This window comes from Myotis myotis, unplaced genomic scaffold (assembly GCF_014108235.1).
Source record: "Myotis myotis isolate mMyoMyo1 unplaced genomic scaffold, mMyoMyo1.p scaffold_m19_p_2, whole genome shotgun sequence".
NCBI classification, from domain to species: Eukaryota; Metazoa; Chordata; class Mammalia; order Chiroptera; family Vespertilionidae; genus Myotis; species Myotis myotis.
Genome location: NW_023416324.1, coordinates 205122110 through 205138039, shown reverse-complemented (window position 1 = coordinate 205138039; position 15930 = coordinate 205122110). Strand labels below are relative to the sequence as shown.

At 40.8% G+C, this 15930-nt stretch overlaps 1 pseudogene; it reads left to right on the top strand.

The window, feature by feature from the left end:
* Positions 1 to 1318: 1318 nt before the first annotated feature.
* LOC118675796 lies at positions 1319 to 15212 on the top strand (annotated as a pseudogene).
* The last annotated feature ends 718 nt before the right edge of the window (positions 15213 to 15930 follow it).

Below are 15930 nucleotides of genomic sequence, written 5' to 3'. Positions count from 1 at the left end.
AATGCAAATTCTCCTTCAGTAGGTGGGTGGCACCTGAGATTCTGCATTTCTAATAATTCTCATGTGATGTTTTGAATAGGATCTAGCGCACCATTACCAAGTCAATTGCACCAACAAGGGGTATTACTGTCCTAGTTACATATTTGCACTAATTTCTCAGCTACTTGAAATGTAGTGGCAGTACCGGCCCTGTTTACAGCATCATTCTAACACATTTAATCACAACATCACAAAGCAAAGAGAGCTGGAGGAGTAGGTCTATCTACTAAAGTAAGGGGATATTGAAAACTAACTGCAAATCAGTATGGGTCAATTTCAAAGCATAAGGATAAACAACTTGAAGACCCACATTAATGAAAAGGATGCTTAAGTGCCTCTTTGCAATATAGGTCTCTGCACAGTCTCATTGGGAGGGTCCTCTTGGGGCATTAATAGAATCCTTGGATGTAGCATTTTCACTGCTCTTCTACCTTGGGAATAGTGCTAGTTATTTGAGTATTCCTGCTGTTCTTCTAGAAATAGTGGGCATTTAGAGAGAGAAAGTAGAGGCCAATAACTGTCAGAAAAACTAGACAATTAGGAAGAAAGTGGTGCCCAAGGAATTCCAGTGTTCTTCCTAATTCTCATTCAGGTCCTCTGATAGCTCCCTCCTTTGCCCCATGTGAAAGTTACATCCTAGGTTGTCTTAGCTGCTTGCCATTCTCCAAACAGGAATGATCCATCTGCCCTTGGCACCATATCTCACACTATTTCCTTGGTGTCTTAGTCTATTTGAGTTGCTATAACAAAATAGGACTAGGGGGCTTAAGTGACAGAAATCTATTTCTCACAGTTCTGGAGGCTAGGAAGTCCAAGGTCAAGGGGCCGTGAGATTCAGTGTCTGGTGAGGACCTGCTTCATGGCTTGCAGACATCCCCCATCTAGCTGTGTGGTCACATGGACTTTATTTGGTGCCGGCTAGTGGGGGGGAAGGGCAAGAGGGAGAAGAGGAGACAGAGAGGGAGGAGAGAAAGAGAGCCCTGGTATTTCTTCTTATTAGAAGGGCATTAAACCTTATCATGAGATACCACCTTGATGATCTCATCTAAACCTACTTACTTCCCAAGAGCCCCACTTCCAAATACCATTATGTTGGGCTGTAAGGTCTTAACCTGTGAATTTTGGAGGGGACACAAACATTCAGTCCATAAAACCTGGCATACCCTCACCCACTAGCTTTTTCCCTAGTAGTAATCATTGCTATCCAGTGCAGGGCACTAATGTCAGGCTCCTGATTTTTATGCATCATTCAATTTAATTCTCAAAACAGGCTTACAAGATGGGTATTGGCATTACCTACGTCATCACCTTACAAATAGGAAAACCAAGTGTTGAGATGATAGACTTTTCTGAAGATCAGCTAGGATGTGGCAAAGCAGGGTTCCGTTCTAAGCATGTAAGCACCAAAGCAGGGGCTTAAATCAGAGGCTCAAATTGTGTCGTAGGATCAGCAGTTTCAGTATCACCTAACAGGGGTGGGCAAACTTTTTGACTCGAGGGCCACAATGGGTTCTTAAACTGGACCGGAGGGCCGGAACAAAAGCATGGATGGAGTGTTTGTGTGAACTAATATAAATTCAAAGTAAACATCATTACATAAAAGGGTACGGTCTTTTTTTTTTTTTAGTTTTATTCATTTAAAATGGGCCGGATCCGGCCCGCAGGCCGTAGTTTGCCCACGGCTGATTGAAGTCAAAAGCTTGAGTCGTACTGGAGACCTACTAAATCAGAGGCATTGGGTGCGGCTGAGCAATTTGTGTTCCAACAAGCTTTCCAGGAGATTCTGATGCATGCGCAAGTAGAGAATCACTGCTCTAAATAAGTGTGAGAAAGGAAATCTCAGGTAAGTGGCTACTTATTAGTGGGGAAGTTTGTTTCCATGTTAATATTGGGTATATGTTGATGTGAACAATATTCATCAGATGTGCTATAGGTTAAAACAGGCACTGGTGGTGCAGATACTCTCTATGGAAAACCTTCCCATCCTTAAGGTCAAGTTCAAATCCCACCTGCTTCATAAAGATTTTTTTGCTTAATCACTGCCATTTCCCTTGTATCACTCATGTGGTTGATGTAAAGTATCATTTATTAATCTCCATCAGGGTTGGGATTATCTTCCATCATTTTGATTCAGCACAGCAACAGTGTCTCATGTGTACTATGTGCTTAATAAACATTTGTTGGATTCATGAGTAGGTTTCTATTTACAGAAAAAATTTACTTCTGTACTTATGCTTGAAATTCTGCACCAGAATAATTTCTGATTCTGAAAAGAGACCAACACTTTGCCCCCTTTCATTTTGGTATATATGTATTTATTTTGAACAATTGCTAGCTCCCAATGGAGAGGAGCATATAATTTATAATAAAATCCATAGGTAATGTCTAAATTTGATATTTGATTGGAGGATAATACCAGTTTAAAATGCAAACCATTAGGGGAGGGATAAAGAAGGAAATCAGGAAATCTAAGAAATGGGAAATCATTTTTGGAATCATTAGCTACATGCTGAATTAGCTTAAGAGCAACTAAACAAGACATCTCTGACAATGCAACTTATTACTTTTTTTAATGCTCATAAGAGATTTTTAATTTAATTTTATTGAATTTATTGGGTGACATTCTATATAATAAAGAAGTAATATGCAAATTGACCTTTACACCCTCGCACGAGATGGCTGTCCCCATGAGGTCACAAGATGGCCACCACAAGATGGCCGGCAGGGGAGGGCAGTTGTGGGCAATCAGGTCAGCAGGGGAGGGCAGTTAGGGGCAACTAGGCCAGCAGGGGAGTGAAGGCAGTTGGAGGTGACCAGGCCTGCAGGGGAGGTCAATTGAGGGTGACCAGGTCAGCAGGGGAGGGCAGTTGGGGGAGACCAGGCCTGCAGAGGAGGGCAGTTGGGGGAGACCAGGCCTGCAGAGGAGGGCAGTTGGGGGTGACTGGACCAGCAGGGGAGGGCAGTTGGGGTCAACCAGGCCTACAGGGGAGAGAAGGCAGTTGGGGGTGACTGGGCCAGCAGGGGAGGGCAGTTGGGGTCAACCAGGCCTGCAGGGGAGAGAGGGCAGTTGGGGGTGACCGGGTTGGCAGGGGAAGGCAGTTGAGGGTGATCAGGCCAGCAGGGGAGAAGTTAGGCGTCAATCAGGCTGGCAGGGGTGTGGTTAGGGGGTGATCAGTCTGGCAGGCAGAAGCAGTTAAGGGCAATCAGGTAGGCAGGCAGGCGAGTGGTTGGGAGCCAGCAGTCCTGGATTGTGAGGGATGTCCCACAGGGATTGGGCCTAAACCGGCAGTCAGACATCCCCCAAGGGGTCCCAGATTGGAGAGTGTGCAGGCTGGGCTGAGGGACACCCCTCCAGTGCATGAATTTCATGCATCAGGCCTCTAGTTGGTTAATAAAATTATATAGGTTTCAGGTGTACAATTCTATAATACATCATCTGTATATTATATTGTGTGTTCACCACCAATGCTATTACTTTTTAAAAATTTTTATTTATTTGAGGGAGAAACCAAGATGGCGGCATAGGTTAACGCTGGAGATTGCTGCCTCGAACAACCACTTCAAAAAACAACTAAAAGACGGAACGGATATCATCCAGAACCACAGGAAGGCTGGCTGACTGGAAATTCTACAACTAGGAGGAAAGAGAATATCATACCCAGACTCAGAGGAGGCGCAGTGCTGAAGTGAAATACTAAGGTGCGGAGTGCACGCGGAGCGGGCTGGAGGCGGAGGGCGCGGTTGTTGTTTTCAATCGGGAGGGAGTTTCAGACTCTGAGCTCCAGATCCAGGCTAGTCTCTAGGGACCCAGACTCAAACGGGAGAAGCGGGACTGTCTGGCTTCGGTTGGAACTCAAAGGCAGCTTTCTCTCCGAGGTTTGCAGCGGTTGCTGGGACTCTGTGAGGCAGAGCCCCTAGGGACGGAACTGAGAGCAGCCATAACTGCTTGCTCCAGCCCACCCTGTAGATCCCCGGGGACCCGCCCCGCCCAAGCCCTGCGCAGAGCCATTTGCCAGATAGCCTCAGGCAAACGCTAGATTAGCACCGCCCTAGAGATCCAGCTCAGAAGCTCTCCCACTGCAGACACAGCAGACTCTCATAGCCAGTTAGCCTGGAGGTCAAATCACCCCCGGTATTGCCGACAACAATCAAGGCTTAACTACAACAAGACTGCGCACAAAGACCACTAGGGGGTGCACCAAGAAAGCATAAAAAATGTGGAGACAAAGAAACAGGACAAAACTGTCAATGGAGGATATTCAGTTCAGAATCACACTTTTAAGGTCTCTTAAGAACTGTCTAGAAGCCGCCGATAAATGTATAAATGTAGTGAGATCCTCAAGAATACTAATGAGACCCTCGATGTTATGATAAAGAACCAACTAGAAATTAAGCATACATGGACTGAAATAACGAATACTATACAGACTCCCAATAGCAGACCAGAGGAGTGCAAGAATCAAGGCAAAGATTTGAAATGCGAAGAAGCAAAAAACACCCAACCAGAAAAGCAAAATGAAAAAAGAATCCGAAAATACGAAGATAGTGTAAGGAGCCTCTGGGACAGCTTCAAGCGTACCAACATCAGAATTATAGGGGTCCCAGAAGATGAGAGAGAGCAAGATATTGAAAACCTATTTGAAGAAATAATGACAGAAAACTTCCCCCACCTGGTGAAAGAAATAGACTTACAGGTCCAGGAAGCGCGGAGAACCCCAAACAAAAGGAATCCAAAGAGGACCACACCAAGACACATCATAATTAAAATGCCAAGAGCAAAAGACAAAGAGAGAATCTTAAAAGCAGCAAAAGAAAGAAACTCAGTTACCTACAAGGGAATACCCATAGGACTGTCAGCTGATTTCTCAACAGAAACTTTGCAGGCCAGAAGGGAATGGCAAGAAATATTCAAAGTGATGAATACCAAGAACCTACAACCAAGATTACTTTATCCAGCAAAGCTATCATTCAGAACTGAAGGTCAGATAAAGAGCTTCACAGATAAGGAAAAGCTAAAGGAGTTCATCACCACCAAACCAGGATTATATGAAATGCTGAAAGGAATCCTTTAAGAAGAGGAAGAAGAAGAAAAAGGTAAAGATACAAATTATGAACAACAAACATGCATCTATCAACAAGTGAATCTAAGAATCAAGTGAATAAATAATCTGGTGATCATAATAGAATCAGGGACATAGAAAGGGAATGGACTGACTATTCTTGGGGGGGAACGGGGTGTGGGAGATGCGGGAAGAGACTGTACAAAAATCGTGCACCTATGGATGAGGACAGTGGGTGGGGAGTGAGGGCGGAGGGTGGGGCGGGAACTGGGAGGAGGGGAGTTATGGGGGGAAAAAAGAGGAACAAATGTAATAATCTGTACAATAAAGATTTAATTTAAAAAAAATTTTATTTATTTGAGAGAGATTTGGCATCAAGAGAAAAGGAGAAAATAAGTAGAAATATTGTGCAATTGAGTTTCATTTTTTAAATTCTCCGAGAAAAGCTGACTACTACTTTCATTCACTTTTCCCTTACACATCAGCACAAGACTGAAGTAAGAGAGTACTATATTGTGAGACAATTCATACCAAATATCAGTGAATCATCACAGCAATTATGTAAGTTGGGCAAGATTTTAATATTCCAAATCCTATTTCCTACCCAGTAAATGAGAGGAAAGCACTAGTATTATTTTTGCTTTGTAAATTATTACCCCTTTGTTCTTTAATTTGTATTATACAAAACAATTACAATTCCCAGTAAAATACGAAGCTAAATTAGTTTTCACAAATAGAGATATTTTCATCCATGTAAACACACATCCAAATGAAAAAGCAGAGTGTGAACAAACAGATGTCTCAAGACTGGTGAAATATTAAGACTTGTTGAGCTTGGGTCATGTGTACATGGACTGCTTTGTACTGTTCACTCTACTTTTGAGTATATTTGAATATCCTCATTTATAAATAAGTAGTAAATAATATTTTTACAGATGTTTGTGAACACTTTCACTCAGTTCTGAGAGTCTAAACCCTCATATTCCTGCTCTGGAACTGAGGAATTTGGTAGGCAAACCAAACAGTGGAGAACTTGTATGGTGTGGTAGCCAGAACGGTCCCCCAAAGTTATCTACATTATAAACCTTGGAACCAATAAATATATTACCTTATGAGATAGTTATTAATTTCATTTTTTATTATTTTTAATATATTTTTATTGATTTCAGAGATGAAGGGAGAGGGAGAGAGAGATACAGAAACATCAATGATGAGAAAGAATCACTGATCACCTGCCTCCTGCACGCCCCCTACTGGGGATCGAGCCCACAACTCGGGCATGTGCTCTTGACTGGAATCGAACCTGGGACCCTTCAGCCTGCAGGCCAATGCTCTATCCACTGAGCCAAATCAGCTAAGGCAGTTATTAATTTTATATGTCACCTTGGCTGGCCCTGGGTGCCAGATTGAACATTAATTCTGGGTGCGTCTGTGAGGGTTATTTCTGGATGAGAAGAGCATTTGAGTGGATTAACTCAATAGATTACTCTGCCCAAGGTGAGTGGGAGTCATCTACTGAGGTCATGAATAGAACTTAATAGAACAAAAGACTCTTTCTTTTCGGTCTCAATGTTGAGATGGAACATCTCATGTGACCTACTCCTGCTACATGACTGGGATTTATACCCTCAGCTCCCTTGGTTCTTGGACTTTGGGGCTTGGACTGGAATTACACCACCAGTTCTGAGTACACAAAACAGAGTTTGTTGTTGTATTATTATTTATTATATTTTTTCCACACAAATAATTGTAAACCTACTTTTCCCCAACCCTGGATTTTCAAAGAAGTATTTACTCAACGAGGACAAAAAAGATTGTACATATTTCAGGACAAATGACAAAATATTTGTTCTTTCCTTGGAGCAAAAAATTATGACAAAGAATCTCCTCCTACTCCTCAGATGTTTGCGGCTGTTGTATAAAAAAAGTTGTCTTTAGTTTCCTCACATCAAATATCTATCTACTGTCTCTCTACCATCACTACACCCTTTCATTCTGTTTAAAGTAGGCACCAGATTTCATTGATCTGACTCATTTGTCTGAACCTAAATAATACATAAGAGCTTTCATAATACTTAAAATAAAACAAGAAATGGTCCCATGCAATCCATCCCAACCTTTCTGCACGATTACAGAAACTACCTGCAAGTTTTGTGTCCAAACAATGACTGGAGAACAAAACGTGATTCTATTGATTCTGAATGTTTCAATGAGCATGGCCTCATCTAACTTCTAGGGAGAAAGGAAATAAAAAATTAATTTTTGGAAATAAGTACCTATCTGAGACAAATCTGAAACACACATTTAAAGAAGTTTTTCTCAATTTCAACCCCCCAGTTCTTGTATTGAGTGGCATAGGATGACATTTTAATTAAAATAAAAGATTACATTTGAAATGTGGTGTGTCTAGTTGCTATTAAAGCATAGGAAACAATAATTAGGGTTGGTTCTTTAAAAAAAATTATTTTTATATAGCCCAGTAGTTTGCTGGAGAGGTGATAGTACACATTTTGAAGATGACGGCTTGAAATTAGCCAATGAGACAAAATCTGGACTTTTGCCCCGCTGGCATGGCTCAGTGATTGAGCATTGACCTATGAATCAGGATGTCACAGTTCAATTCCCAGTTCGGGCACATGCCTGGGTTGTGGGCTTAATCCCCAGTATGGGGCATGCAAGAGGCAGCTGATCAATGATTCTCTCTCATCATTAATATTTCTCTCTCTCCTCCCTTCCTCTCTGAAAAAACAACAAAACAAACAAAATAAGGACTTTTTTTTCTTGGAGATTCTGTTTAAGGCACTACACTACTTCAACCCCTCCCAATCCATTAGGAAGACTTGAAGTAGTTCTACAAGCATCACAGTTTATGCATCACGTGGTCAGTTGGATTTTAGTCTCTGTCACAGCCTTGGCCAGCCGAGAATCATTGATGGCAGCAGCATCTATGGACCCCATTGAATTTGCAGTGCCAAGCACTCGTTGGCTAGCGCTTCTTTTATCCTACATAGGCCCTGCTTAGGATGCAAAGATGAATCAGGTGGAAGGAGTAGCCCTTAACCACAAAAACTAGTGGTGCAGAACATGTACACAGGTTTGTACTTGAGGACTGATACAAAAAGACAAGATGTTATTTGGATACACCAGGGTCTATTTTTATTGCTAAAGAGACCAAATTCTTAATATTATCTTATTAAATACCACCAGAAGCAGTGTATGAATGAACTGGAAAGTGGGAAAATAGAAGGCAAATAACAAGTAATAGTGCCCTGGATGGGTAGCTCAGTTGGTTGGAGCATCGTCTCAATGCAGCCACGGTTGTGGGTTCCGTCCCTGGTCAGGGCACATCTATGAGAGTCAACCAATATGTGCATGAATGGGTGAGACAATGAATCCATGTCTCTCTCTCTCTCCTCTCTCTCTCTCTCTCCCCCCTCTCTTTAAAATAAAAAAATTAAAAAGTAATAGCTGGTGATGAATACATAATACAGTATAGGTCCATATTATAGAACTGTACACCTGAAATCTATGTAATTTTATTAACCAATGTCACCCCAATAAATTCAATAAAAATAAAATAAAAAAATACTTATGGGATTGTTTTAGTAGAATCTCCATTTCTGCACTTTGGAGAATATGTTGAAGCTGGCCAGACATTTGAATCAGGGAAGACACTTAGGTGGTAATTGTGATGCTATAGGGAAGATAATTGTGTCTTGCACTGGGTTGATGTGTGATAAACAGCCAAATTTTGGACAGATTCTGAAGCTAGAGGAATTAGAATTTGCTGACAATTTTTTTGGTAGAGTGCAAAAGAAGGAGACACATTGAAGATGGCACTCAGAGTTGTGATTGATAACTCAAAGTAGAAAGGTGTTATTATTTGGTGGGGAAGACTGGAGAAGGACTGATAGGTATTTATCAAGAGTTCAATTTCAGTCATCTGTTTGAAATGCCTTCCAAGTGGATTTGTTGGGCAGCTGTTTGAAATTCTGAGGAGAGGTTCCAATTGGAGATGTAAATGTAGGGGTCATTAGTGTGTGGATAGCACTTAGAGCCCCGAGACAGGATGAGATAAACTAGAACAAGGGTGTAGGTAGAAGAGAAGAGCAGCACAGGGACTGAGATCGGGAGCACTCCAGAACCCAGAGGTTAGGAGATAAGGAAGAACCAGCAAAGGAGGCATAAAAGGAGAAAAGGCAGGTGAGTAGGGGGTCTGTTTGCTCATTAGACTGTAAGCTGTGTGAGGACAGGAATCATGTGGTTGTTCAATGCTGTGTTCTTCTCTAATATCTCATTCGCAAGAAGCAATAATGGGTATTAACTGGCTGAATGAAACAATATAGGACGCTGTATCAGTAGCTGGTAGAGGAAGCAGCGAGTTCCTCTTTTCCATGCCAACAAATTCATGATCTTTATGAAAGTTCCTTTTCTCTGGCACAATGGCTGAAGATGCACAAGTTCTTCCTTTCCAGATCCAGGTGTCTCTTCCAAATGCCCTGTCATTCTCACACTGCTGGCTCTGTTCTGTCGAGCAGCACTTGGTTGTTTATTTTACCCTTTGGGTCATGTGGGCCAGCCTCCTTTTCTGCCTAAGACTCATGGATGACCATTAGCCTGCATTCTCAGAGAGGAGGAGGGCTTTAGTCTGTTCCTTTATGCTTTCCTTATTTTCTTTTCTCTTTGTCAAACACGTTCTCCTTTGCGATGCTTTTGTGTTTTGGAAGAGAGTCCCTTATGACCACTCAAAGAGACTTTCACAACTGCATCTGTCTTCTGAGCCCTCAATGTAGTACCACTGGGAGCACTGAGCACGGCAACCACGCTCCCAATGAATCATTCAGTCCCGTTACTTTGGTAATATTCTAATGTGGGTATAACACAATTGTTTCCTTGGCAGTGCCTAGAAACAGTGCATGCTGACCTAATTACAAACTTTCTCTATATGATGCAGTACTACACAGTATGGAACATCTATTCAAACCTATTTTAGGGTGAAGTAAGATAATAAAGAATGCAACTGAGAATTTTATTTTCAAAGTTTTTGCCATAGGAAAAAGCAACAAGTTCAATGCATGAGACTCATAATTATCAATAAGAAGGCTCAGATAATATAAAACAGTTTAGAGTTGTAGTGTTTAAAAGGTCACGTAATACTGTGACCGTTATTGAAGTTGTTGGAAAGATGATGATGACAAATATGTCAGGATGCCCTAGAAATGACTGGTATGTTCAGGCCAGCAACTGAATGGGATAAATCCAAAGTTTGAAGAACAATAGAAAAGAAAAAGTCGTTGCCTTCAGAGGAACAAAAACCACTATCCTACTGAAGTCGCTCCCATTGTTATAAAAATGTCAAGCGTCCTTGTGCGCAGAACATCCTCTGGTCACTGCTTTAAAAGCTTGTAATTGTGAGAAAGTAACTTAGGTCTGGATTTCTAAATCTGCACCAGCACGTTCATTGTGGGCATCATAATGGTACAGGTGCCACCTTTGTCAGTTAATCCCTTTGCTTCATATAGTCAACTATCATTCAGAGAATCTATAGTGAGGATGAAGTTGCAAACTGTTAGCATGCTAATTTTGGTTTGCAAATTTCTGATGACCAATGCCACATAAAATAGGTTGTTTTATGAGACATATAGGAAATAAATGACATTTCTTTTTCTGTTGGATCCTATGCTTCATAAAGAACACTTGAAGGGGTTCTTTTCTCCAGTTTAGAAATTGCACTGGGGCATTATCAGATAATTGATCTGATAATGGAGATAATACCCTAAGTGACTAATGGTCAGGGAGTGTATACATCCACCTTATCCTTGGGATGCATTCCAAAACCACCAGTGGGTGCCTGAAACTGTGGATAGTACTGAACCCTATACACACTGTTTCTTCCCGTACATTCAGACCTCTGATAAACTTTAATCTATAAATTAGGCACAATAAGAGATTAGTAACAATAACTAATAATGCAGTAGAACAATTATAACAATATACTGTAATAATAAAGAGTACTGTGTATGTCTCTCTTCCTTTCCCTCAAAATAGCTGATAATTGATCTGATAATGGAGATAATACCCTAAGTGACTAGTGGTCAGGGAGTGTATACAGAATGGATACACTGGACAAAGTGATGATTGACGTCCTGGGTGGGACAAAACGGGATGGCTTGAAGCTTCACCATGCTATTCAGAACAGTTCAAAATGGATGGTTATTTCTGGCATTTTCTACTTAGTATTTTTGAACAGCAGTTGACCATGGGTAACTGAAACGGAGGAAAACAAAACTGTGCATAAGGGGGGACTACTATACAGTAAACCCTCACTTAAGGTCCTCGATCAGTTCTTTGACTTTAAGAGAAATGATGTATAACAAAACCAATTTTACCACAGGCCAATTGATATAAACAGCAGCAGGTTCCTATAGCATCTCATAATGTTAAAATGAAACGATGCTTTAACATTATGAGATTATAAGACCTGCTATAGTTTAAAAGTTAACACTTACGCAATTTGTTACAAATCTTTGATGAAATCTAAAAAGAGAATGGGGCATTTGCATTAGGTCAATATGGTTTCAAGCTTTATCAAAGATAAAAAAATGTAGTCGAAGAGTCCTTTGTCAAAGGAGATGCAAGCTATTGAATAAAATATTTTTTTTGTGTTAAAAGTAATTTATGACTTATATTTTAATTTTCTCCCTCTTTTAACTGTATACCTTACCATCCTCAAGCTTTCGGTTACTGTTAAATTCATACATGTCAAATATTTTTCTAACATTCATTCTTGGATGATCATTATGACTTGAGAAAAGCCATTTTTCTTTGGTTTTGTTCATTGTTATGAAACCAGTGAAGAGCACCAGAAATTGTACTGGGTTATTGATTGCCTTAGTCTGTTTGGGTTCTCTTAACAAAAAACAATAGACTGTGGCTTCAACAACAGAAATTTATTTCCTCACAGTTTGGAGACTGGAAGTCCAAGATCAAAGTGCCAACCAGTTCTGTTCCTGGCTCATGGATGGCCGCAGCTCCCTGTATGCTGGTATAAGTTTCCTTGGTGTGTTTGTGTGGATAGATCTCTCTCTTCCTCTTCTTACAAGGGCATCAATCTTATTGAATCAGGACTTCACTCCTATGACCTCATTTAACCATAATTACCGCCTCAAATCCCCATCTCCAAATAAAATCACATGCGGGGGTGGGGAGCGTGTTAAGGCTCCAACACATGAATTTGGGAGGGGAGAACTCACACAATTCAATTCTTAGCCCTGATGTATCAACAGAATTAACGACATCAGTGTTTCCAGTGGTTTAGCATCCCACATAATGCTTGAGTTTCTATAGTTAACATTTACGGAGCATGTACTCTGCACCTGACACTGTGCTAGATTTTGGGCATTATAAAGAGGAATAAAAGAGTCTCCTGTCTGTAATCTTATATTGTTTAATAGCCGTGGGCAAACTATGGCCCGCGGGCCGGATCCGGCCCGTTTGAAATGAATAAAACTAAAAATAAAAAGACCGTACCCTTTTATGTAATGATGTTTACTTTGAATTTATATTAGTTCACACAAACACTCCATCCATGCTTTTGTTCCGGCCCTCCGGTCCAGTTTAAGAACCCATTGTGGCCCTCGAGTCAAAAAGTTTGCCCACCCCTGGAACAGGTGACGTTGACGTGTATACTCACAAACTTCACAATACCACGTGAGAAGCTAATAGAAAGGTGCACATGCTATTCCAGAAAAAAGGTTTCTCTACACTGTACTTTCCATCAATATATCCTAATTAGTGTTTTTTCCTATTTTACACAGTAGGAGACCATTGTTTTCTGCTCTGGTCTCTGAGAGCAGGTCCTATCTAGTGAGCCACCAAAAACAGTTGTGTTTTAGGTAGAACATTTTATTCCTGAGCTGCCTTCAGTGACTGTGGCAAATGCTGTCCGTGTGGCATCATTTTATTCAGTCTTTTCTCTCCCTCAATATATGATTGATAAGATTTGGGACATTTCGATGGCTTTAAAATCCTCTAAAAGTGAATTTATTGCTCTTATCAACTAATAGGACTGTTTTCAATGGGATGAATCACTTGCCACTTACGAAGAAAAATTTCTCACAGACTTTGACTTAACACTAAGAGCATTGAAGTTTTACCATTGCCTCAATTTTTATTTTGTTGTAAAATGAAATCAGGTATGCCTATACATTCGTGTGTTGTCTAATTTTTGCTTGGTCACACTTTCATTAGTCATGAATACTTCTGAAATTATTGGTATCAGGCGGGACCAAAGGAAGGGCCACAATGTACACATTTTTGAAAACCTCTCTAATATCATCGCCACGTTCGGACCTCTTCAGGGCAGTCCTATGTTGACGTTCCAAAATTAAGTTGAACAAGTTCAGGAGACACCCTGAGTTTATAAGCATCGCGCTTGGCTTTGCCCTCCCAGCTTCCTCAGCACTATTGTAACTGTTAGGTTTTAAAACTGTTTCTATGTGCTTTGCCCTTTCATTTATTTTAGCTGGTGGACACACCTTTTCCTTTTTAAGCTGGTGTGTCAATGGCCCTTCCTTATAATAACAGTTGACATAATGCTGTTGAGCTTGAAGAAAACAGTATTAAGGAAACACGGGCTGTTTCTCACTTTTTCAGGCCTCTGCAAGGAGGAATGCAGGTCTCACACCAGGGTCAGGTGGAGGGAGAGCTATACCAGTGCATGCAACTAAGAATTTTAGATTCGCAGGCATGCTTCTGTTTGTTTGGGGTTTACATTTTTGCTCCTACCCCAGGATACTGAGTTAGAGCCATAGTGAGAGGCGATGTTTTTCACCTGTTAGATTGGTAAATGTTCTGAACAAGCAATAACAACCCCTGCTGACGAAGACTCTGGGATGGAAACATTTTCTTACTTTGGTGGTAGGAGTGTGAATTCTTCAACTGTTTTTGCAAATAAATGTGGCAGCAGTTATTCAAATTAAAACTATACATTATCTGACAATTTCAGGTCTAGAATTTTAACTTACATTAAAAAAATCATATTTGATAAAGAACATGTATACACATAATGCTATTTGTAGCATTGTTTTTCATGCCAATGAACCATAAGCAATCTGAATGCCCAAGAATAGGGAATTGAATAAATTTTGGTACATACACACACACACACACACACACACACACACACACACACACACAATGATATATAGGTTATTTAAATGTCCCAAATGTGAAGGATGTTCATAATATACTGTGAGATGAATAAAAGCAAATTCAAAGTAAAGTGAACAAATACAACTTGTTAAAAAAAATAGCCAAACCTAAAAACAGGTTATGTGGTCTTTCCAGTTGAAACCATGAGGGTGCAGAGAAGAAAAAAAGTGAATTTTGCAGAGCTGAAGATCAAGCTCCTGAAAAAGAAGTTTATTCAAAGGATGTTTAGAAAGAAGCTTATCTATGAGGAAGGTAAGCACTATCACAGGAATAGAGGCGATATACTGAACTGGGACAAGAATGGCTAGGATGGAAAAAATAAAAAGCTGGCAACTTCTAAGTACCTACAGAATCCAAATTGGCATTTGTCATCCGGATCACTATTAATGATGCTGATGCGAACCCTAAGTTCCGAAAGGTGTTGTAGTTTCTTCACCTCCGCCAGATGTTTAATGGTACCTTCATTAAGCACAACAAGGCTTTAGTTAACATGCTGAGGATTGTGAAACCATTTATTTCATGGAGACACCAAACTTGAAGTTATTCATTGATCTACAAGCATGGTTATGGTAAAATCAATAGGAAGCTAATTGCGCTGACAGATAACACAATGATGGCTCTTGGTAAACATGGCGTATCTGCATAGAGGATCTCACTCATGAGATCTATGCTGTTGGGAATTGCTTCACAGAAACAAGCAACATCAACTGGCCCTTCAAATTATCTTCTCGAGGTGGACTGGAAACAGTGACCAGGCATTTTGTAGAAGACGGAGATGCTGGCAATAGGACAATCTAAGTAAACAGGCTCACTGGAAAGATGAAAAAAAGTGCCTACCATAATTATTTTTTGTCATCTGGTATGTTAATGAATAGTGACTTCTCTCAAATTGAAATGTAAAACAAAAGGCAAGCGCCCCCCGCCCCCCCCGACCCCTTCCTCCCGCCCCCGAAAAAACAGGCTAAGTGATGGACCAAAGAGAAAATGGGACCAGTACACACCCAATTCTTCACATTTATTAACTAAAAGAGGCATGGGGGGGGGGTTATTTACTTTTCATTCATTTATTTATTCTTTTGTTATATCATAAAAGGGAAGCCACAAAGATGGATACTGGGTGAGGGGAGGGCTGAACACCAATATGGCAGCCAACCTCATTATCATCTCTCTAAATGTGAGCAGGGGGCTGCCTCTGACTTTTTGAGCACAGAGATTTGAAGAAAGATATTGACTGGGGAGGAAGAGAATGGCTGGACCACCCAAGTTACCTGCAGTTACTGACAGCCACTCTTCCCTGAACAGGGGTCTTAAGGTTGCCAGGGTAACCAGTTATGCAACCTTGCAGTAACAATCTGCTTCAGAAGAAGTATTGCCCTTACCTATGCCAAGGTCAGCTTCCGAGGGTGGGAAAGATAAAGGCAGCAGAAGGTTATTGATGGATGAAGATGTACCTTCAATGGGTAGGAGTCCAAACTTCCAGATGAGTCAAGAAATTCACCAGATATTCATGCACCCTCCTCACCCCACCCACAACCTAGGCACCAATTTGCATGTGGGTATCACTGTCCAAATATTTGTTAGAAGAACGTGGTAGGAGAATATTTGAAGTTATTAATCT